We start from the raw sequence: 23,708 nt of genomic DNA, 5'->3' as shown, positions 1-23,708 counted from the left end.
CGAGCTAAAAGGCGACCATTACGCTCGCGAGCTTGGCTCCTCCCCCGGCTATTCCAATTCTTGTTCTCTTTTTAGTTTTGTTTTCTGGCATGCTCTTGCACATTCACAAATAAGAAAAGTAATGCTAGTACGCAAAAGAGAATTGGCAATAGGATCACCATCAATTATTGACAGGGTTTCTGAAACTCATATTTACATGCCTTGGAAATGGTTAAGGATATAATGGATCGGTAGTTTATAAGCATACATTTTTTTTAACAAAATCTATAAAAAGCTTTGGCAAAGTCACTAGATCTCACCGTTTCCACTTATTGCCTTTGTCAGGCATTTTGCGGATGCTGTTCAGTATCATCCCCCCCCCCCCCAAAAAATAAGATAATTGCATATTGCAAATGCGAAACCTATTGCAAATGCTTGTTCATTTGTGTCACTCTTGCACCACCTTCTGTTGTGCAAGAGGGAGCAAAGGGACTCATAAATTGCCACAGCGACTTCAGTTTTTTTGATTGACATGATTTTATGGTGCAATTGAAAGGGAGACACTAACTGCGAACTGTGCAGGAAAGCGGTGTGTAATTTAACTCGCAAGCGAAGCTTGAAGCCGGACCGGAGTCGCTGGTGGAGGATAAGCAGCATCTGCAGCAAAATGATTTATTTTCCACGAGTAGTCCTATACGGGGATTCTATTATGCAGGTAAAATATTTGCCTCATGTTTGCAATGTCAGCTACCCGGCTAGAAGCGAATTTGTTTAGAAACAGACGAATCCCTCGAAGTTGCAGAGTTGGCGCAGGCTGCCGAGTAGCTAACTGACAGTGATTTTTTAAGTCGCAGAGCTAGAAAGAAGTGCGAGGGGCTGCCAGTCGTCCTGAGGTCGATGCAATGCATGTTTATGGGGTACTTTGGTAAGGGCGGCACGGTAGAGGTTTGTAACTGCAGGCTTCGCCGTGAAATGCAGGTAAAATCTGTTGGCTGTAATATGGGTGGGGTGGGAGATTAGTAGATTACATTCTTTAGGCGGCAGGTTGCTACCTCATGTATGCCAACAAAAGAAAGAAACCAGCAATGGCCGCGTGAAGAGCTGACGAGGAGGGAGTGGGAGGGGGTATGGGAGGGGGGCGCGAAAGTGAAAGGAAAATGAAGAGCTGACAAGGAGGGAGTGGGAGGGTGTAAGGGAGGGGAATCACATGCGCACTGTAAGGCTAAATGAGCCATTACAGCTCGTAAGCACGCGCCCGCGCGCATAACCGCTAGCTGGTGGCAGGAGAAAGCCTTTTGGTAGCACTTCAAAAAGTCAGCTACTAAATTTCTTGCCAGACCAGCGCATGCACTGGCTCTAGCGAGACCTAAAAAGGATGGGAGTCTGTTAAAGATACTTGTTGAAAAAGAACATAATTATTTAACACAGCTCGGATCTGCAGTTTCTGAAGTCACCTCTGTTGATCCATGGAGAATAGGATAACAGGATGATTGTCCAGAGGGATCTGAGTCTGACCTCAGGCAGTGACATAGGACAAAACAGAGAAGGCAGGTAGCAGTATATCATCTTTGTAGTGTTTGTGTATGTGTGTGTGTGTGTGTGTCATGTTGGAACTGAGTAAGAGGGGATTGATGATGTCCATGAAGGTGTTTTGAATAACTTTAGTAGTGTGGTGGCATGAGAGACTGAAGTCTCCAAAAAAGGTGTGTGAGGACAAAAGTAGATTTATTTCTGTCCATCCCTTGGTTAATATGACCACACACAGGATCACTGATTGGCTACAATGCAAAGCAGCGCCCTATTCATTTGAGGAAACGCTTGACCACTTTTGGGTTGTCTGGCACATGGCCTCTCAAAAGAACATCAAAAGGGCTATTTATTTTTCCATCTAACCCAGCGGACAGAGTACGGGACAAGTCTGTAAAAGGCTGACTACCCTGGTTAACCAATAAGTTGGATTCTGGCGGTTGCACGCCTTCTGATTAGGCCATGCTGTCTCATCAGTATTCCATAAGTACTTGTTTGAAGTTTGGAAGGAGGCTCTTAGGATTCAGCTTATGAGACGACATGTCAGAAGCAGAATACCCAACTGCTGGTTTCCACACACCTACTACCTGGCAGAAGAGCAGAGGTGAAGGGGCAGATTGAATACCCTTGCTTGAAAGAAGAGGAACTGATCTTCGCAGAGTGTATACAAGCTGCCTGATCACCAGGAAATAGAGTCTTCTCCAAGTTGATCGACATCCACTTTCAGAACCAATCAGAGGAGAGTCTTCCAGGGGTCAAGAGCATCCCATCAGGCCTAAACCGAACCTGAATCAAAAGTATTGTCATCACGAGACAGTTGGATGTCAACCTTATTCCCCGCATTTCCACCCCAATGACTTCAATATACATCCTAATTGTGTGGACAGGGCCCATAGGAAGACACTGATTATGCAATTAAAGAAGTTGCTGAAATGCATAACTTTCCTAATTTATCCCAATGACCTGGTATCCAAAATACGGGTGTTTCTAGAATGTGTGAACACCCAATTATAAGAGACAGAGTATTTTCTCAGTGCCCTGTGGAATTACCAAAAACAACAAGTGATGGACTGAATGTGGATCAATGTCACACACTCCCCCAGTCAAAAGATCTGGGCCCAAATCCATCGTTTTTTTGCACTCCACACCGTGTGTGGGAGGGTATACTCAGACGTGAGTCCCTTGCTCATTGCACCATCTGGATTCAAGCAAGCCGGGCCGAAGACGGCTGTGATGCCAGAAACCGGTCCCCGGAAGCTTGTTTCCTTCCCAGTATAAGAATTGGCTTGGTAGTTTGGTTTGCCCTGTTCCCATCATGCACTGGGACAGGAACAGACTAATTTGCATATAGCCAGGTTCTGAGCTGGGATGGTGCAGTGAGCTAAAAAACAGTGATGGATTAAAACCATGGTCTATTGACTTGGTAAGAGTATTCTGCATCATTCAGAAACTCTGTCCATCACCTTTTCCAAAATCGATTTTATCCACACTATGTGTGGGAGGGTATACTCAGACGTGAGTCCCTTGCTCATTGCACCATCAGGATTCAAGCAAGCCGGGCCGAAGACGGCTGTGATGCCAGAAACCGGTCCCCGGAAGCTTGTTTCCTTCCCAGTATAAGAATTGGCTTGGTAGTTTGGTTTGACCTGTTCCCATCATGCACTGGGACAGGAACAGACTAATTTGCATATAGCCAGGTTCTGAGCTGGGATGGTGCAGTGAGCTAAAAAACAGTGATGGATTAAAACCATGATCTATTGACTTGGTAAGAGTATTCTGCATCATTCAGAAACTCTGTCCATCACCTTTTCCAAAATCGATTTTATCCACACTATGTGTGGGAGGGTATACTCAGACGTGAGTCCCTTGCTCATTGCACCATCAGGATTCAAGCAAGCCGGGCCGAAGACGGCTGTGATGCCAGAAACCGGTCCCCGGAAGCTTGTTTCCTTCCCAGTATAAGAATTGGCTTGGTAGTTTGGTTTGCCCTGTTCCCATCATGCACTGGGACAGGAACAGACTAATTTGCATATAGCCAGGTTCTGAGCTGGGATGGTGCAGTGAGCTAAAAAACAGTGATGGATTAAAACCATGATCTATTGACTTGGTAAGAGTATTCTGCATCATTCAGAAACTCTGTCCATCACCTTTTCCAAAATCGATTTTATCCACACTATGTGTGGGAGGGTATACTCAGACGTGAGTCCCTTGCTCATTGCACCATCAGGATTCAAGCAAGCCGGGCCGAAGACGGCTGTGATGCCAGAAACCGGTCCCCGGAAGCTTGTTTCCTTCCCAGTATAAGAATTGGCTTGGTAGTTTGGTTTGCCCTGTTCCCATCATGCACTGGGACAGGAACAGACTAATTTGCATATAGCCAGGTTCTGAGCTGGGATGGTGCAGTGAGCTAAAAAACAGTGATGGATTAAAACCATGATCTATTGACTTGGTAAGAGTATTCTGCATCATTCAGAAACTCTGTCCATCACCTTTTCCAAAATCGATTTTATCCACACTATGTGTGGGAGGGTATACTCAGACGTGAGTCCCTTGCTCATTGCACCATCAGGATTCAAGCAAGCCGGGCCGAAGACGGCTGTGATGCCAGAAACCGGTCCCCGGAAGCTTGTTTCCTTCCCAGTATAAGAATTGGCTTGGTAGTTTGGTTTGCCCTGTTCCCATCATGCACTGGGACAGGAACAGACTAATTTGCATATAGCCAGGTTCTGAGCTGGGATGGTGCAGTGAGCTAAAAAACAGTGATGGATTAAAACCATGATCTATTGACTTGGTAAGAGTATTCTGCATCATTCAGAAACTCTGTCCATCACCTTTTCCAAAATCGATTTTATCCACACTATGTGTGGGAGGGTATACTCAGACGTGAGTCCCTTGCTCATTGCACCATCAGGATTGAAGCAAGCCGGGCCGAAGACGGCTGTGATGCCAGAAACCGGTCCCCGGAAGCTTGTTTCCTTCCCAGTATAAGAATTGGCTTGGTAGTTTGGTTTGCCCTGTTCCCATCATGCACTGGGACAGGAACAGACTAATTTGCATATAGCCAGGTTCTGAGCTGGGATGGTGCAGTGAGCTAAAAAACAGTGATGGATTAAAACCATGATCTATTGACTTGGTAAGAGTATTCTGCATCATTCAGAAACTCTGTCCATCACCTTTTCCAAAATCGATTTTATCCACACTATGTGTGGGAGGGTATACTCAGACGTGAGTCCCTTGCTCATTGCACCATCAGGATTCAAGCAAGCCGGGCCGAAGACGGCTGTGATGCCAGAAACCGGTCCCCGGAAGCTTGTTTCCTTCCCAGTATAAGAATTGGCTTGGTAGTTTGGTTTGCCCTGTTCCCATCATGCACTGGGACAGGAACAGACTAATTTGCATATAGCCAGGTTCTGAGCTGGGATGGTGCAGTGAGCTAAAAAACAGTGATGGATTAAAACCATGATCTATTGACTTGGTAAGAGTATTCTGCATCATTCAGAAACTCTGTCCATCACCTTTTCCAAAATCCCTGTGGAATTACCACCAGTATAAGGTCTAGCTTGTGATCCAACTGGTTTCCCTGAACTCTCTCTGGGCTCCTTTCACTGGCAAGGAAATCCAGATGGCCCACATCTCTGTGACGAAGATGTCTGAGCTGGATCCATACGCTTCGAGTGAGTTGAGCATGAGCTGCGGTGTGCTCTTTGTGGTGCTTGACAGGCGGGTGTACGTCTAAAGGGTTGCCGGACAAGTAAAAGTAAAACAGGATATTTCATGTCACCCAGAATTTTTGTGCTGTTATAGTCAAACAAGATTCCAGGCCAATGTCCATCAAATCTCTGCGATGGCCTTGAAAGCAATCATTTATAAACAAGGACTTGGCGCGTGACGAATGTGGTCCTTGAGTACACTCTTCCACACTCCAACTTGGAAAGATCCAGTGTTAATGAGATTGGGAGTGAATCAAAGTGTGCATTCAAATAAGCCTGAAAAGAGAGTCCAAGGACTGCTTGGACAGGGAGTCGCGAATCCAGTACAACTCTCTTGCTCTCTGTGGTGGATAGCAGTAGGAGAAGCTGCTACAGGTGGGCAGTAGAGTCGTCGTATTGGAAACGAGTCCTAGTGAGCAAAGCGAGATGCTTGCCCTGGTGAACACCTGTGAACCTCATACTGATGGGCTGTGTAGGAAGCTCTAACTGGAGGGTAGAGTTTGGCACTTCCTGGTGGCCATTTTGTGGACATCACGTAAGTGACAGCGCTGAAACTTGCGCTGGTGGGCTATTGCGATATTTGCATTAGTGAGCAGTTATGACACTTGAACTAGTTGGCAGTTGTGAAGTGCAGTGCAATAAGCATTTGTGAAGTTTGCACAGGTGAGAAGTTGTAAGGTCGGAGTGGTGTATAATTGTATAGTGAATTCCCAGATGTGAAGCTTGCATTGGTATATTCTTGTGAAACTCATTCTGATGGGCAGCCGTAAAGCCTAAACTGGTTAAGTGTGACAAATTCTTATAGATGTGAAACAAAGAGCCCCACAACCCCCACTATGGCCTCTTTCACAGGATTCAACTCCACACTCTGAAACAACCCATGGTTCTATAAATCATTCAAATTGCATTCTGTGCAATAAATAGAAAAGTGCTGCTGCCTAGAAATAGCAGGCATGTACTTGTACTTGCAATAAAAAAAATCTAAATAAAATCCAACAGTCTGATACCGTTCCAATAGAACAACAAGGGTGCTTCATATTAGACTGGTGACTTCGAATAGATAGAACAAGCCTTTTTTTGGTCTAAAGAACATCATGCGAAATTATGATGTTTATTAGTGCAAAGAAAAAGTACTATTGTCTTTCAATTACAGTAACCTGACTATATTGTTAAGACACAAAAGGGTGAATTAGAAAGAAAAACAGTCTAAGGAACAAAAGAAAAATACAGTTTTCAAAGAAATGAACTGGTACACCCATCCTAGCACGGACATGCACTTCTTTCTACACAAATGTGCCCACCTGGTTAGAAAAAATGCAACCATTCGCAATACAAGACAATGAATTGCTGGAGTGGGCTGTCCATTTGTCCAATGGTCGTGCAGAAGAAAAAATGTGAATGATAGTTGAACTGGCCAATGGACGAAGACCGTGGACCGAAAGGCTGCTATGTATGTACTATGTGTATGTCATTTTTATTCATTTTTGGGGGATTACATGGGGCTGGACGGCGAAACAACTAGAGCTACCCGTCCTAAAAAAAGCTCTAACACTTCTTTCATAGTGAGAGCGGAAGCAGGTCGTTAAATGCCACCTGAAAATAAAAAATCACCACCTCTTTTATGGATTCGATTTTATGATTCCCACTCATAAAAGGTAAGTGTTGGATAATCACTTGGATTAACCAGCAGCAGTTTGACACCTTAAAGTGCTCGGCAATCCGAGAACGATTGTTAGAAAACATACCCAAGACGAGCGGCACGATTGGCAGCCACTATATGTTATTTAAAATAGATTTCCAGGTTCTTGGCATAGGAAAATTGAATTTTACACTCATGGGAGTCAATTTACCCACACCAGTCCATCCAATCTCTTGGAAATACTCTTTAGCAAGCATTTTTTTTATTTAAGACACATATCTAGAGTTATCCTTGTAGTGCAGCACATTTTTTAAATTTGGCCTGCGTTTAGCAATTTTCATTTTAACTTTCCCATAATACAGGCATGTTTGCACATCTCAAGTTGCTTACCACTTGGAGCCAGCAGAGACGTTTTAAGGCATGGGCAAAAAGGCAGATGGCCCAGGACCCCCCATCTTCCAAGGGACCCCTACAAAAGACATGGCATCCTCCTAAACACCCTCTGACAATCTACGGGTTAAAGTGGAATTGTCTTTAAGGGGTTTGCTTCTTTCCTGAACCAATGTTCACACCTTATCAAACTAAACAACTCCACCTCAAAAGCAACACCAGTCTCACAAGGAGTTCCTCAATAATCTATCCTGTCTCCTGCCCCATTCAATCTCTATATGGAACCACTTCCATGGCCATGAAACAAGCCAGAATTGCCTACCACCTCTATGCAGATGACACCCAACTCTTCATTAAAATCTTGTCAGTTAAAGACATCCAGCACCTAAACAGCACTCTCTCCAAGTTCCATCGAGGCTGACCAGCAACCATCTTCAACTCAACCCCGACAAAACCAAACTCCTCATCCAACCGAAAGAAAAGTCCTTTCCGTAAACATTTGGCTTGATAACTTCAATGCATTAAATTGCAAACTTTCCATCTCCAACTCTGTCAAATCTCTGAGGATTACACTTGACCCAAACCTGAACTGAAAGAACAAATGAATGCCTCAGCTAAAAGTGCCTTTTACACTCTGAAACACTTTAAATAAGCCAAACCCTTTATCCCCGTTTAACACTTAAAGATTGTGATGCACTCCTTGGTCCTTTCCAAGCTGGACTATGATAAAGCAACAATTCTGGGCATCCCAAGGACATTTAGCTCCTTTGAAAGCTACATTCCAGGCAAACTACTGTTGCGGCAAAGTTACTTTGACCACATCACTCCCGCGCTCAAGAAACTCAACTGGCTACCAATCGAAGCAAGATGTATACTAAAAATGGCCTGCCTAACCCACAAAGATCTCTACACAGAAAAAACTGTTAACCTCACAAACAATATCAGAAGTTGGCCAAAAGAGACCTCTTCAAAGCTCAAACCGTCTGCTCTTGATTCCGCCCAAATTCAGTTCTGGCTTTCCTGTGTGGCAAATTGATCCTGATTTGGTACCCATCTCCTTCAAAATGTTGCAAATTTACTCTTGTGTGGTGTCTAAAATGGTGGAGAAAGTAGATGATTTTATTGAAATTTAGAGGATTGCAAGAGTACTCATGGAAAGGAATGACAGCTGTAGTTTCTCTGAAATTGTTTTAGAATTTTTATTTTTGAGAAGAATTCCAAGTTATTTGCCCTAAGATCATTTTATAAAGCAAAGGTTAAGCACGTACATATTGCGCCAAAGTGAAATTAAATTTGCCTACATTAAAATATATATATATATCTGCAAACAAAACACCTTTTCCTATGCAGAAACTAATTTTGCTTCAACTGTGGAACCTTTAGTACTGATTCCACCCCATTGCCACCCTGAAAACACATTTACTCATGCCCTCACATGAGTAAACCTTCAATCATATCTACAATTGTAATCTGACTTCCAAAATATTTTTTCATTAATTGAGGTAGGCATTCCCACCCATTAACTTCCCACCCCACTCCCGGTAGCAAATGCACCCACATGTAATATTAAAAACCCAAATGCACCATAGTGGCCTAATATTATGTCTGAGCAAGTCCATTTACAGATGTAAACTAATGCATTTTAATGTAAAAATGTGTATCTACAGCTACTGCATGTTTGTAAATGGGAAATTTGCTTTAAAATAGTAAACTTTCTTGTCAGGAGCAGTTAATAGATATTTTGCATTAAGTGAGTGCTATATTGTGCTTGAATTAAATCATTATTTACCGATAAAGGAGCTTCATAATTTTAAGTCAGGATACCATCTGTGCTCATCATAACTGACCTTCATGAATTTATGAGAATCCATCTGGACCCATCCTATTTTATTGTACATTTTGGTGTTTATGGTTGTCTGCAAAGTATCCAAATTCGTGGATCGTGCAACCTAAAAGCAGTGCCAAGATCGTTACCAAAGCTGATTTTTATTTTTTTTATTTTTGAAAACTGCAATATGCATGGTGGTAGACTGTCACCCTATCATGTGTTATTGTGCATTAATAAAATATCACATTCATTATTCAACCTGACTATTACATTAATTGATAAATATAGGGAAGTAGATGTGGAGTTAGTTTAGTAATTTTATACTAATTTCAAATTCTACTACTCAGCACTCCTACAATAGTGACATAATTCCTGGAAGTCTCTTAATGTAAACATCAGATGTGAGTTTTATTTAAATTTTAATAATGTAAAGTATAAAACAGTCCAGCTATCCAAAATCATATCGACGAACAGTAAATGGATGGGCTGTTATCTACTTTGCCACAATTAAATTTATTTAAGACTCAAGTCCTGTCTTTATTTTCCCTAAGAGACTTCCTGGAGTTAGGATATTATAGAGGCAGTGCAGAGTAAATGATTTTTGAAATTTCTAAGGAAGGTAGCATTGGCAGTGGCAAGTGGCCCCTCTTTCTCTCGTGTATCCCAATTTGACTAGCAGATTGAAGGAATTAAAAGAGACTAAAGTGATATGTGCTGAAAAGTGTTTTTGCCTCAATCGTTCATTACAAATAATTTGTTGAAATTTGATACTAACAACAGTGTTGTAGTGGTAGGCACTGAAGTGGATGTCATATCTTTGTAGGTTAATTTGTACTTCGATGTAGTGCTCTACAACTGAAGTGCCACCTTTTGCCTGCTTCTAGAAGCCCTCCATCAGAAGGATACACAACATACATGTTGTTAATAGAGTTTCACGAATTGTACAAATCTTACACCTTATGGGGACTTCAAAGTTTGTCAGCTTCAAAATACTTCACATGTGAATGATAATTCCTGCATATATAGTATTTATGAAAGAATCCTCCCTTTTTAGGAGAAAATTATATAACAGTCAATTTTTGTAGTTATTTGTTAGATTTGTGGGTCTCTAGTTGGCAGAGGTCAGTACCTTTGACCAAATAGGGACCCTTGCGTCTAGTCAGGGTAAGGGGGTACACTCCTAAAATAACCCTTGCTCACCCACTTGGTAGCTTGGCACGAGCAGACAGGCTTATCTCAGAGGCAGTGTGTAAAGCATTTGTGAACACATACAGTAATACAGTGACAACACTACAGATGGACACCACACAAGTTGCAGTATAAAAATAAATATTTATAAATAGACTTAACACAAAACCACAAATGACAAAAATCTACAATACTGTACTTTAAAAATGGTATACATAGCTTAGTTCTCTTTAGATGTAAAATGCGACACTTTAAGTTCAATGCACCTTTGGATGCGTAACGCTATACAATGAAAGTGTTGCAGGAAAGGTGATGCGTCGGTTCCTTACATGCAAGAACGGTGATGCGTCGGGTCCCTACTGCTGAGTAGGGGATGCGTTGGTTCTTCTCTGCGTGCAGAGGTGATGTGTCAGTTTTTTACTGCACTTCTGTGCCGATGCGACCAGCAGAGCCGTGATGCGATGAAGATCCAGTGCAATGAAACAAAATGGCATCTTCTTCTTGATGCGACAGTGATGTGTGCACGCCCAACAGCCGTGCGGCGAATCAACAATTCTTCTGAGCCGCAACAGGCCCTGCGACATACTTCTCCGGTGATGCAACGGCATCTGCTGCTATGGCAACACTCTTCTCCAGTGATGTGAGGTGCTTCGGGTGATGCGATGGCGGCAGCGGCAGCACACTTCTCCAGTGATGCGATGGCATCTGCTGCGATGGCGACACTCTTCTCCGGTGATGCGACGACAACGGCTGTGGCGGCGACACGCTTCTTCATCTTGAGTCATGCTTCCAGCTCCCAGTGACACGCAGTCTCTCAGAAGGCCCATCTCAACAGCAGGTACTTCAATTCCCAGCAAGGGAAGGCAGGGGAGCTGGTTGGTGAAGTCTGTTGTCCGTGAGACTTCTGCAGGAGGCAAGCTCTATCTCAAGCCCTTGGAGATCCTTTAGAAGTTGATTTGAAAGTAGCACAACGTCCTTTCTCCCAGGCCAACCCCCCAAACAGCACTCAGTTTAGGGATAATCTCCTCCTCAGTAGCTCTGATTCCTCTCCTCAGCAAAGGTTCTTCTTGTTTCCCAAAAGTGATCTAAAGTTCTGGGGTCTGGGTCCCCATATTTATACTAGCAAATCTTTTGTCCTCTGAAAGCAGAGGGTCCGATACCCAGTACAAACCAGTTTGGTGCATTCCTGGAGCACTATGTTAACAAGACTTCTTCTTTCCTTTGACAGTGTGGGCCAGGGACATCGGACACACCACACGAGTGGAGCCAGCATTGTGGAAGGCGGGCACAGCCCTATTCAGGTCCCAGGTGCAACTCCTCCCACCCATCTACATGCAGATAGCTCTATTCAGCCCTGTGCTGACTCACCCTGTCTCCTGGATTCCCCAGCCCCTGTCTCTCAAACTCCAGACAAGGAATACACAACCTAGCAGAGACAGGCTTGGACAGTTAGGCAATAAAATACCTACTTTCTAAAAGTGGTATTTTCAAACACAGAATGTTAAAACCACCTTCACTAAAAGATGCATTTTATCATACTGAGTTCAGGCATACTAAACTCAAATTTCTATCTAGTTCCCTGAGTCAGTTAGGACTATGGGATGTTATAATCAAATGTCCCATTCTGGCCTATGGGGAACAGGTAGCCTTGCAATAGTGAAAAACGACAATGGCTTTACTTCACCATCAGGAAATACCACCCACATCAGGGCATGTCCTATCTATTACCTACAATGCACCCTGCCCTTGGGCCTACCATAGGGGTGACTAATATGCAGAAAAGGGAAGGTTTAGGGACTGGCAAGTGGGTGCACTTGCCCAGTCAATATGGCAGTACCATACTGCACACAGGCTCTACAATGGCAGACCTGAGACTCACTTTTCAGGCTGCTTCTGTGGGTGGCACAAGCAGTGCTGCAAGCCCACCAGCAGCATTTGATTTACAAGCCCTGGGCACACGCAGTGCACTGTCCTAGGGGCTGACAAGTAAACCAAACCAATCATGGAGTCACTAATCCATACATCAATTTACAATAGGGAGAGCATGTGCACTTTAACACTGATCAGCAGTGTAAAGTGCCCAGAGTCATAAAACAGTCAACAACAGGTCAGAAAAAATACAGGAGGAAGGCAAAAAGTTCAGAGATGACCCTGCAAAAATGGCCAAGCCCAACAGTATTGATTCAACAAAACATATGTTTGCAGGACTTTTTTAAGTAGAAGCATTATACTTTGCAACCTTTCTTAAAGTTTGCAAAGCTTATGAAGTTTTGGAAAACCTTCACCAAGATTGCCAATGAAGAACTTTGTAACTTTTTCCATCTGTATTAGAGTAAAGCCTCATATAGAGAGGTTAGGGGGCATATTATGGAAGTGCCCTGGAGGCAACAGATATTTTCACTAGGGGTGGGCGTAGCTCAGGCACTTACGTGTAGCATGATCATGTGGAACTTCCTAAGAATTCAGCGAGATTAAGCTTGATCTACGTGAGAAGAGTAGTTCTGTGTTTTGCACGATTTCTTAGCACAGAAATTCCCCTCATAACCACAATGAATGCATAGATACATTTTATGCTAAGAAATATTTTTAAATGCAAAAGGACGCGAATAAGTGAGTGAGTGCAGCTGCTCTTGCTCGCTAAATGTGCTCTTGGAGTAGAATTTTATTACTGGCATTTAGCGCTTTTTTCTTAGTGCAAAATACACCCAAGCATCCAATTTGGATGCACGGCTACATTTTACGCCAAGAAACAGGGCTAAATGTATCAGAACACAAATAGCGGATACTCACACTCACTCAATGTGTTCTTGTGGTAGGATTTCTTCTGCCAAATTACTGTTAATTAAGCGTGCAGGAGTAATTGCATAATTATCTGTAATTCTGTGTCATAGAGTAACGTTGAATTACCGAAATTACTCAGATTACACCAACATAATCTAAATTCTGCTGAGGCACAATTTTCATGTGCTTTTTCCCCATTGAGATCTTCCATATTACAGGAAGAGGTGCAGTCTCTTGTGTGAGCTGTTCTGTAAAACAGGTCAGGTGAGTCATTCATTTAGCACATGTGCAATGTCATGGGGGCGTGGCTCTGCCCCCTGGCCTCACACCTTATTTCCTATGTGACAGAGGGGCAAACAGGCTGCCATGAGTCACTTTAAATGGCCCCAGATGGGAACTATTTAAAATTAGTTGGTGCCACTTGGAAATGAAAAAGGGGTACCAGGAATCCCCCAGGCATTGGAAAGCAGGAGGCTCCTGTCAATAACTGCACCCTCTAGCAGGGGGGACCTTAATCCCCTCCTTTAAAGTCCAAGTGGGCCCTCTCCATTAAAAGATGGACTGTCAGTTTCCAACCACTGTCTCTCTTTCAATTCTGTGCTTTCGTCGGTACAGGTGTAGCTGTGGATGAGCCACAGAGGGCTTAAGCATATGAGGACCTGACAGGCCTAATCATCAATCAGTGACTTGAAGTCTACAAGTAGATGTATGCAGCAGAAGTGGAATGTACATCAGCTATTCTACTGTGATCTAAGGCAGGACACATGCATCACTCTACCACAGAAGCATTGACCTCACCAACTCTACTTGAGGGTCATTGACGGAATGCAAAAGGATTCCAATAGTGATGTGTTACCTGCTTATCTATACTTCTGGCTGGGTTGTTGGAAATTGTCTGTCACACTTTTTTTGTATTGCACAAGATATCTTGACCATCTTGAAAATCAATGAGACTGCCCTGGTGAGATATGGGTTGTTTTATTGGAGTGGCCCCCACCTAAGAGGTTCCAGGTTGGCCAGGGTTTAAGGGTCACAGCAGGAAAGGCATTTTTTATTTTTATGATTCACATAATGATTATATTGCTGCCTTAGGTCTTGCTTTGGCTGTTAGAGCCAGACCATACTTTTGGCTCTGACTCGACTCTTCCCATCAGTTCTCTTAATCACCAACTCTATGCAGATGCAAGTTAGTTTATGCACCAGGGAGAGCTTATTTTGGTTGTGATATGCCGTACTGTCCCAGTATGAGCCAAATTGAGGGTGTGTCTGTGATGATCGAGACTGCACTATTTCTGATAATACAGCTCCAGGCATTCTGGATATAATTGAGTTGCCTTATAACGACTTAAAATGGCCATGCATCTAGGAGGACAGGGGGAATTGGGTTTTCCATTCAGACATCATTGGCAGTAGAAGATCGTATCTTCACATATATGGCCGCCATGGTGGAGCATGTATAGGAAATCCTTGTTGCTTGTGGGGACAGAGGCCTGTTACCTGGAATAGCAGGGAGAAGACACATGCTGTAATCCATGGCTCTTTTTACTTTTAGGGGCCCTAAGGTTCCCTCAACATCATGTGCCCCCGTGGAATATTAAAGTAATGAGGTGGCCATTCCATACATGCCCTTCTGCCCAAAAACATTGTACTTTAATGGTAGATTTGTGATGCCATCTTTGAACTGGAGCAAACACAAGGAGATGATGGACGGAGCACTGAAACTTTTCAGACGCTCACCCCAGTCACAGATCTGGGTTGAATCCATCATCGTTCTTTAGCTCACTTTGCCACTCCAGTTCAGACCCAGCTATATGCAAATCAGTCTTGACCCTGTGTCTCATGGGAACAGTCCAGCCCAAACTGCCAAGCCAGGTCTTCCTTCGACTGGAAACAAGCATCCTGGGACCGGTTTCAGAGTAACACCCCTCATCAGCCAGGCTTGCTTCAATCCAGTGGCAAAGTGAACAAGGGACCCACGTCTGGGCATGCCCTGCCAACTTAGGGCAAGCAAAGCAAACAAAAGGAGAAGGAAACAAAAGGAGATGATGGACAGAGTGCTGAAACATTTCAGATACTCACCTCAAGTCATAGATCTGGGTTGAATCCATCATATTTCTTTAGCTCACTTCGCCACCCGAGTTCAGGGTATGCCCAGACGTGGCTCCCGTGCTCTCCATGCCACTTGAGTCAAGCTATCCTGGCTGATGAGGGGCGAAACCCCGAAACCGGTCCTTGGATGCTTGTTTCCAGTCCAGGGAGGACCTGGCCTGGCAGTCCAGCTGGACTGTTCCCATTGGGTGCAGGGTCAAGACTGATTTGCATATGGCTGGGTTCAAACTGGAATGGCATGGGGAGCAAAAAACCAACGGATTTAGGCCCGGTCTCTGCATTAGGGTGAATGTATGACATTGTTCTGCATACTGTCCATCAATAGCTCTTTTTGTCTTTGAACTGTAGCTCGTTCCGGTTTGACACTCTAGTCTGAAAAGATATGTGTACTTGCTTTATGGATTGTCTAAAGTTGGTGGCTGGCGCTCTCTGTGAAATCCTATACAAAAAAGTGGGGGCGACCCCACAAAAATATTGGGAAGACTAGCTGAGAGGACTGCCACAGCTCCCTTCTTGGCACCCAAGGGATGAGGTGGCCGATTTCCCCTATAACTCATCGAAGCAGAGCCTGGTGCACTACAAACAAGGAACTCTTGGCAGCAGCCTACCAGCGCTTAATTTGTAAAAGAATGAGTGTTGATGTCCAAAGCTCTGCTATTAAATGCGGGTGCACCAAATACAAAGCCTGCTAGTCTTGAATTCACCTGCAGTCTCTTTAATCCATTTCCAGATTCTCCCTGCTCCTTTATCTCACTCTTGCCGGTCTCTGCATTCTCCCTTTCTGATGTTTTTCCTCGCCATTTTCTCTTCTTCATGTTTACGAATCTCTAATGAGGAATAATAACTGCTGGACAACAACAATGAGTGCCGGTGGACCCCACCAGCAACCACTGGCTCAAATTAAGACTGAGATTTTGCAATCTCAAGTTTCCTTCAGGTGCAAAACATTTTGGTAATGCATATTTGTCTGACAAGTTGTTGCATCTGAGGGATTTGAAAGACCAGTAGGACGGGGGCAGAGTCAGTAACACTTGAAGTAGCATAACGCAACTATTCGAGTAGGGAATCATTGTGACGTTACGATGGGCGATGCTGCAATGTCACAGCTGGGTGCTCCTGAGTATGACATCACAAGCAGTCAGTCCAATGGAAATAGAGGAGTTCATAGTCTAATTTTACAAAAAATAATTCTAAATACAACCAGGTGGAAGATTATTTTAGGAAAATTGACCCTTTATACGGAGAACAAAATCACAGTAAATATCTGAAATAACCACATGAAAAAATTGCAAAATGGAGGACTTATAATCAACTGTCTATGCAAATAGGGACATTTATATAGCAATCATTCCATACTCAATTAAAAACTTAGTCCTTGACTTATTTCAAATCTAAGGCGCCTATTTCCTCCCACGTTCTCGTGCCTAAAAGCACAACATGCTCATTTGCATGCAACAGATCAGAGGATGGTAAAATATCTTGATTAAAAGCAGTCCTTGTCATCTTGCTGTTCCTGTCAGAAGGCTGACACATGCTGTGCTGCAGGATGATATTCTGACAGGCTCGTCGCCGGGGAGCCGTGGTCATGTTCTGATAGATGTGTGTTGACACTTGAGCATTGGGGTCTGAGATTGCGATATGCCTTAATCTTCACGCAGTGGCGTAACATTAGCTCCCGCAGCCTCCGCGGTACAGGGGGGCTCCAGTGCTGGACTGGGAACTCAAAGCAGCCTGGGCAAATTTGGTCATACTAGTCCCCCATATGGTGCATAGCGAGCGAGCGCAGTGAGCGAGCGAGCGAGCCTGACTACTTCAGGCAAACATTGTGGGGGCTCCCCCCCCAAAATGTGGAAAAATATATTGGTGCATTCTACAACACTTTTTTCATTATATATTTAAATGTATTAACTTTTAGAGCAGAGTAAATGATGACCTTACAGAGCACGAAGATCAAGATACCCAGTCATACCCACAGACATTCTTACAGAGAGCCCAAAAAAAGCAGACCATACAGAGCGCAGCGAGTTATCCAGAGCACTGCAAGGGAGGTTCTCCCTCAAGAAAAATTTGAAAAAAATGGCAAAAATGTAGTATTTTGCACTACAGTATTCATTATATATTCAAAGACATTAACTTTTAAAGCATAGTAAATGTTGACCTCAGAGTGCACCAGGAAACCCACTGAACTCTGCTTTATTTAATCTGTTAGAGTGTGTTTGTGAATGCTTCCTATTTTAAAACAGTTGGTACTGCACTGAGCTGCAATCTAGGTACTGCACAAAACTGAACTGACAGGACTCCCTGAGAAACCCTCTTGCTATCTATTATACAAGAAGAATGAAAAGCACTGTACTCTGGCAAGCCTTTTTAAATAAGGGTTCTCTTTAGTGTATAGTTATTTTTCAGAAAAGTCAACTTTGAGTAAGTATTTGGGTTGTAAAAAAGATCCCATTTAAAAATAGCATTGTTGCAGATTTGTGTCTATCATGGTGGTGAAATGACCTCAATTACCTACAAGCAATAGTGCTGAGCATCAGAAGCGGCTAGCACAGGTAAGAGTGGTAGGGCGGAGCAGGAGCAGGGTGTGGTGGGGTGGGGGTCGGTTAAGTCGACATACGACGGGAGAATTAAATTAAATGAAAAAAATAACAAACCACTTACCTTGCGTTTGCCGCATCGCCGACTCGGCGATGCAGCGAGCACATGGTAAGTGTTTTTTTAAATTTCATTTTACTTCTCCCTTGGCATGAATGAATGAATGAATGAATAAAAACTTATATCGCGCAACTTTGCCCGACGGCATCAAGGCGCCTATCAAAAGAATCATAAAAGGCAGATCCCAAAAACTAGGGGTAAGCTTTGGCAAAAAGCCATGTCTTCAGGGCCTTTCTAAAAGCTTGCATCGATGGCAGGGACCTAATTTCACAGGGTAAAATATTCCACCAGATAGGGGCAAGGCTGGAGGAAGCCCTGCCACCCCACTTAGCTCTACGGACTCGGGGGACTGATAGAAGAAGCTTCTTAGAAGAACGGAGGTTTCTAGAAGGAACATATGGAACCAACAGATCTTTTATTCCTCCCGTCTCTTTTCTGGTCAAGGCACCATAGACCAGACAAAGAACCTTAAAGGAGATCCTGGGTTCAATCGGAAGCCAGTGCAAAGATTTCCTAGCGCCAGTGGCTGATGACCTCCTAGGCATGTCCAGCACAAACTTTGCCGCGGCATTCTGCACAGTTTGTAATCGCTGTAATAAGCACTTATTTGTTCCTGCATATAAAGCATTACAATAATCCAGCCGAGAGGCTACTAGTGCAACTACAACTTGCTTCCGGGCTTGCAGGGGCAGATAGTGCTTGATCTTCCGCAGGATCTTGATAATGCCCCAACAAGTGGAAATAGTCCTATTCACTTGTTGACCCATCGCAAGGGCCGGGTCAATCATGACCCCCAGATTTCGGGCCAAGAGGGTAGGAACAGGGCAAGTCCCCAGAGATGCGGGCCACCATTTCGCAGACCAGATGTCATCCTTCCCGCCGAACACTAAGATCTCCGTCTTCTCGCCATTCAGCCTCAATGAGTTGTCAATCATCCATTGAGCAACTGCCTCCATACAGTGTCTAAAATTGGAGGCAGAAGAGCTGACAGACTGGGTGAGAGACAACAGGATCTGAGTGTCATCGGCGTAGGAAACTACCTCCATCCCAAACGATCTAATAAGCCTGGCAAGTGGGGTCACATAGATGTTAAACAGGGTTGGACTTAATGCCGACCCCTGTCGGACCCCACACTGCACAGGCTTATATGGAGATAGGAACTCCCCCAGCTTGACTCTCTGTTCCCTCTGGTCAAGGAAGGAGGCCAACAAACTAAGAGCTGGCCCCTCCACCCCTGTCTCCCTCAGCCGAGATATTAACACCAAGGGAGACAGGGTATCGAACGCAGCCGTAAGATCTAACAGGATAAGGAGGGTACCCATGCCCTTATCTACTGTAGTGCATGTCAACTTACCCAACCCCCACCACGCCACGCCGCTCTTACCTGTGCCGTACGCCACTGCTGAGCATCATTCAGGAAGCGAAGAAGCATTATTTCTAATAAAGTTGTTAGATGCAGAAGCTAAAAGGTAGCCATGATTAAAGGTAGCATTGAGAGTGTGGAGAATATGGTAGTTTCTGGGACATTATCATAAGGTAGAAAAATCCCAAACAGGATCATGTGAAAGGGGACCCTTATCACAGTCAAAATGGCCCACCATGCAGCATTTAATGCTGTCCATTGGGACTGGTCGGTTACTCAGATACAGTAGACAAGGTACACTAGGTGCCCGACTATTGCGGCTTTGAAGCAATTCCATCTCCGAGCCATCGCAATGAGAGCCCAGGCATTATTGCTTCCACCAGCAGTTAAATGACTGAGAATGGAGTAATTCCATAATTTGCATTTCTCCAATATGAACACTCTGCTTCAGGCATGACATATAAGACTTGAGATCTCACACATAAGGTACACAAAGTATAGAAATGTCACTCATGTGAGCGGAAGTTGTTAGTTCACATAAGAGTAACATTTCCACACTTTTAGTTGGCAGCTCTGCATACACTTACCTTGGCTGCTGCTGACCTGCTTGTGTGGGGTCTGGACTAGGCCTGCCTGTGCAGTGATTCTTTTCTCTACCGTCATGCAAAACCATCTGTTACTGCATGCCCCACAGTCCATCTTTTATTTCCACGACATCAGTCATTGTGGAAATAAAAAACAGACAACTGAGCTGGAAAATGCCTCAATGATTGGTGGGTGGCCCGCAAAATTGGCACCCAGTAACAAAACTGCCCCACCCTTCCAGCCTTCTGGGGAAACACCCAATGCCTGGTACTGCTAGTCTGGCAGTGAAAGACAAGAGCATATGTCCTCCAGCTACATCTCAGGGAGTTCCAAATTCGGCTCCTGGACAGAAGCTACCTCTTATCTTAAAAGGGATACTGTATTGTGATGATTAGTGTCTATTACTTTTAGCATAATACTAGACAATCTCATTTTCCACAAGAAAAAAAGAATGTTAGGGTATTTATAACAGTTAACACCACAATCATTTCGCTGATGTATCCTAGACACCTACATGAGACGTATGAGAATTCCAAGCAGATACATAAACCACTGTTGGAACCAGCAGTGTCAGGGTGGCTGAAGAGATGCCCCCAGCCAGACAGAACTACCAGAAGTGTGGCTCAATGGTTAGAGCGGCAGACCCTGATGCAGAGGTCTAGCCCGGGACCAGGGTTCAATTCCCCGCCTCGGCGGGTCTTGGGCTCAAAAATTCCACGGACCTGATAATTCTCGCCTCGGTGCCTATTCCAACCATGGAGTCCCACTCTGCAACTCTGGGCAATAGCTTGCTTAATCTCCACAACGGCCCCCACAACGCTAAGGATGCCTGGCCTCCACCCTGGGGGTGCCCAGGAGTGGACACCTCACAGGGAAAGCCAGGATGGGTTCCATAGCGGTATTCGTACAAGCGCCTTGAGACACTTGCGGGTGAGTAGTGCGCTATACAAGTATCAATTTACATGTACTCCCATCAAGGGCAGGTCAGTACACTTGCTGTATAACCTGTGCTCACTCATTAGGTAGCTTGACTCTGAGTAGACAGGCTCCCCAAAGAGGCAACGTGTAAAGCAAAGGCACAGGAGCCACTCGTGATAAACACACTGAGCATCTCAAATGAGACTTCACACAGGATGAACGTAAAACGTTTATATTTAACATACATGTTCAATCATTATAACATGACCATCATACACTTTTCGGCATAAAACACATTCAGAATTATTACAAGCCAGAGTCACGCAGTAAAACCCAATGTCGAAAGTGATTGTGCTTGTTTGCAAAAATCAATGTATAATGCAGCACTGCCAGCCAGTGTCGTGACTCACATGTGGTCCACACACGATCACTCCCACTCACACATCCTCACTCCACACCACTTCACAGTGCAATAGGTATCAGCCAGTCTGTACAGCACACTCTTAAGCACTAATAAGCACTCGGCACCATAATGCGGTGCCACTGATACCCAGCAGGTCAATGGTTCACCCTCTTCATACTCTGTGGCCAAAGCCTCACTCCACCCTCAATTTCACCCCCATTGTCCTATACCCCCAGATGGAAGATAACCAGTCCCACCTCCAGGACACTGGGCTGCACGGTCCTCAGGAAGCAGATGAGAACATGTAACAGTTATTATTAAGAGGTAGATGTAAACAAGGGAGTGGTTCGCAGCCACTCAGTAAGTTCATCCACAGATCTTAAACCCCAGAGGAGTCATTCAATATCTTGACCCGCTTCCGAACTGTCTCAGAACAATTTCTTCAGCCCAGCCAATCTGTCTCGCTACTACCTGGCACCAAGACGTCTTCGAGAGGGTCCAGGTTTGGAGAGGGCACTTGGTCTGCCACGATGAAGGTCACAAGGGAACAACCGATGAATGGGGAGTGACACATATGGCATCCCGATCAGGACACGATGATCCTGGTCATGCCCAGGCAATCTGGGCACAACACTTGGTGCACATCGATATGAGTTGCACCAAGCACTTCAGATTTCAAACACAATGAGATGCAAATTACACGCCTCCCAGAACGGGAGGCACAATGACCGGTGGACGTTTAGATGGATTACACAAGGCAATTCCGGCCAGACACAGCGAAGAGATGCAATTCCGCACCACTCTGGAAAGGAGGCACTACGTCCAGTGCATGATGATACAGCCTGACAAGAGCAGTCTGGTCACACACAGATGCAAGTTCAACAGAGTAGCATGATGTAGAATGAGGCCCCACTCCGGGTACACCCCCACCTCCGAAGGTCGCACACCATGAATCAGATACTGCACGCAATGAGCATGCAGTCGGTGTGGCACACGAGATAGATGCGGCACAATTGATTGGCCACACAGGGTCCCGCAACTGGTTAATCCACTCAACGCCAACTAGGCGCTTAGGAGAGTCGAGGACCCGCAGTACAGGAACCACCCATCTTAGATTCAGACACAATTTCTGGGGCTTTGCACTGGACAATCCGGCCTCCAGACACAAGTCTTAGTTCCATGCTTACACCACGATTCAGTAGCCAAGGTGGGCACCTGAGAGGGCACCGATCTCCAGATGTCACCAATAGATGGTGTAAGTTCCTCACAGAAGATCTTTGATGTCCCTGAGATCTCCGAAAGAACAGGAGGCCCGTGATCCGGCCCTTGGACACCACACTTCAGGGCGCCACACTTCAGCAGGTCCTCAGCCCAGGCCAGCCTCTATTCAGACAGTTATCCTCCATGTGCACAATAGATTACTCTGACAGTGGGCGCCACGCAGTTCATGTTCTCCAGACCTACGTTATCACAAGTGTATCTCACACTTTGTTGAAGGATGGCCCCTGTAGTTACACTGTTGTGTATCTTTGAAGTTTGGTGTGGTTTAGGACTTTTCCCTTTGAATCATAGATGTCTCCCGTATATTGTAGGCCTGTCTGCCATGGGGCGGTGAAATGCAGATTTTAATTTTTAGTGGGCCCATTATCCTGCCCCTAGAGGCTAAGTGTCACAACCTCTATCTTCAATCTATCCCATTCTCCCCACAAATGTCAGAGGTCTGCCATTCCCATGGGATGTCCATAGTTTATGGCTGTCGATAGGGGAATGCACAGATGTGCTCCCCCATCACCCGATGTCTACTGGTGCCAAACACTACGGTCCCCGAGACTCTTGGAGCATAGAAATGTGCATATTCTATAAATGGCACTTCTAAGCGAGTCACGCCAAAACCCTCTTTGCCAATGGAAAAGGTTTGGTGCTGTAAGTTCATTTATATGAATCATCATGAGTCTGCTCCACTGCAATCCACTATTGCAGTCCGATGTAATGTCAACCACTTCCCCATGTTAACCTATATGAAGAGCAGGCCTTGTAGGTTGTGAAAACACACATGGGTATCCCTCACCATTTGGGTGCATGTGCACTATTGCACTCCGACCTGGGATGGCAGGAGGGACACATAGTTCCCAGCACCAGTGGTGCAAGGGATGCAAGTGTGCCAGCCCGAGCCTGCATAGCAGACTGGGCGCAGGTTTAACTAATGCGTGTGTCTGTGTGCATGCACAATCCTGTGCTGGCAGGTGACACACGCAATAATGGGCACCATAGATGTGGGTGCATTTTCACCATTGTCCGGAGGCTGGCATCAGTCAGAGAATCTTACGTAACAAACGTAGGATTCCCTGACTGACGCCAGCCTCCAGACAACAGTTTTAATCGTCAAAAATATTATCCTCAAGTGGTGATTGGAAGATTGAATCCCTTTCCCCCGAAATTGATGCCATTGATTGTTACATTCAATCATCGTGATTTATTTGACTCTCTTGATTAATGGATCAGCGTTAATCCCGCCATTACTGTACTTGGATTTGACCATACACTGACGATAAGGATCAATCGTGGTAATAACGAGTATAGAAGGGTCCTTTGTTTATGCAATAACTATGGTACTGAAGATGGTCGGATTGACG

Source organism: Lissotriton helveticus, chromosome 7 (genome assembly GCF_964261635.1).
Source record: "Lissotriton helveticus chromosome 7, aLisHel1.1, whole genome shotgun sequence".
NCBI classification, from domain to species: domain Eukaryota; kingdom Metazoa; phylum Chordata; class Amphibia; order Caudata; family Salamandridae; genus Lissotriton; species Lissotriton helveticus.
Note: the sequence above shows the minus strand (reverse complement) of the source record.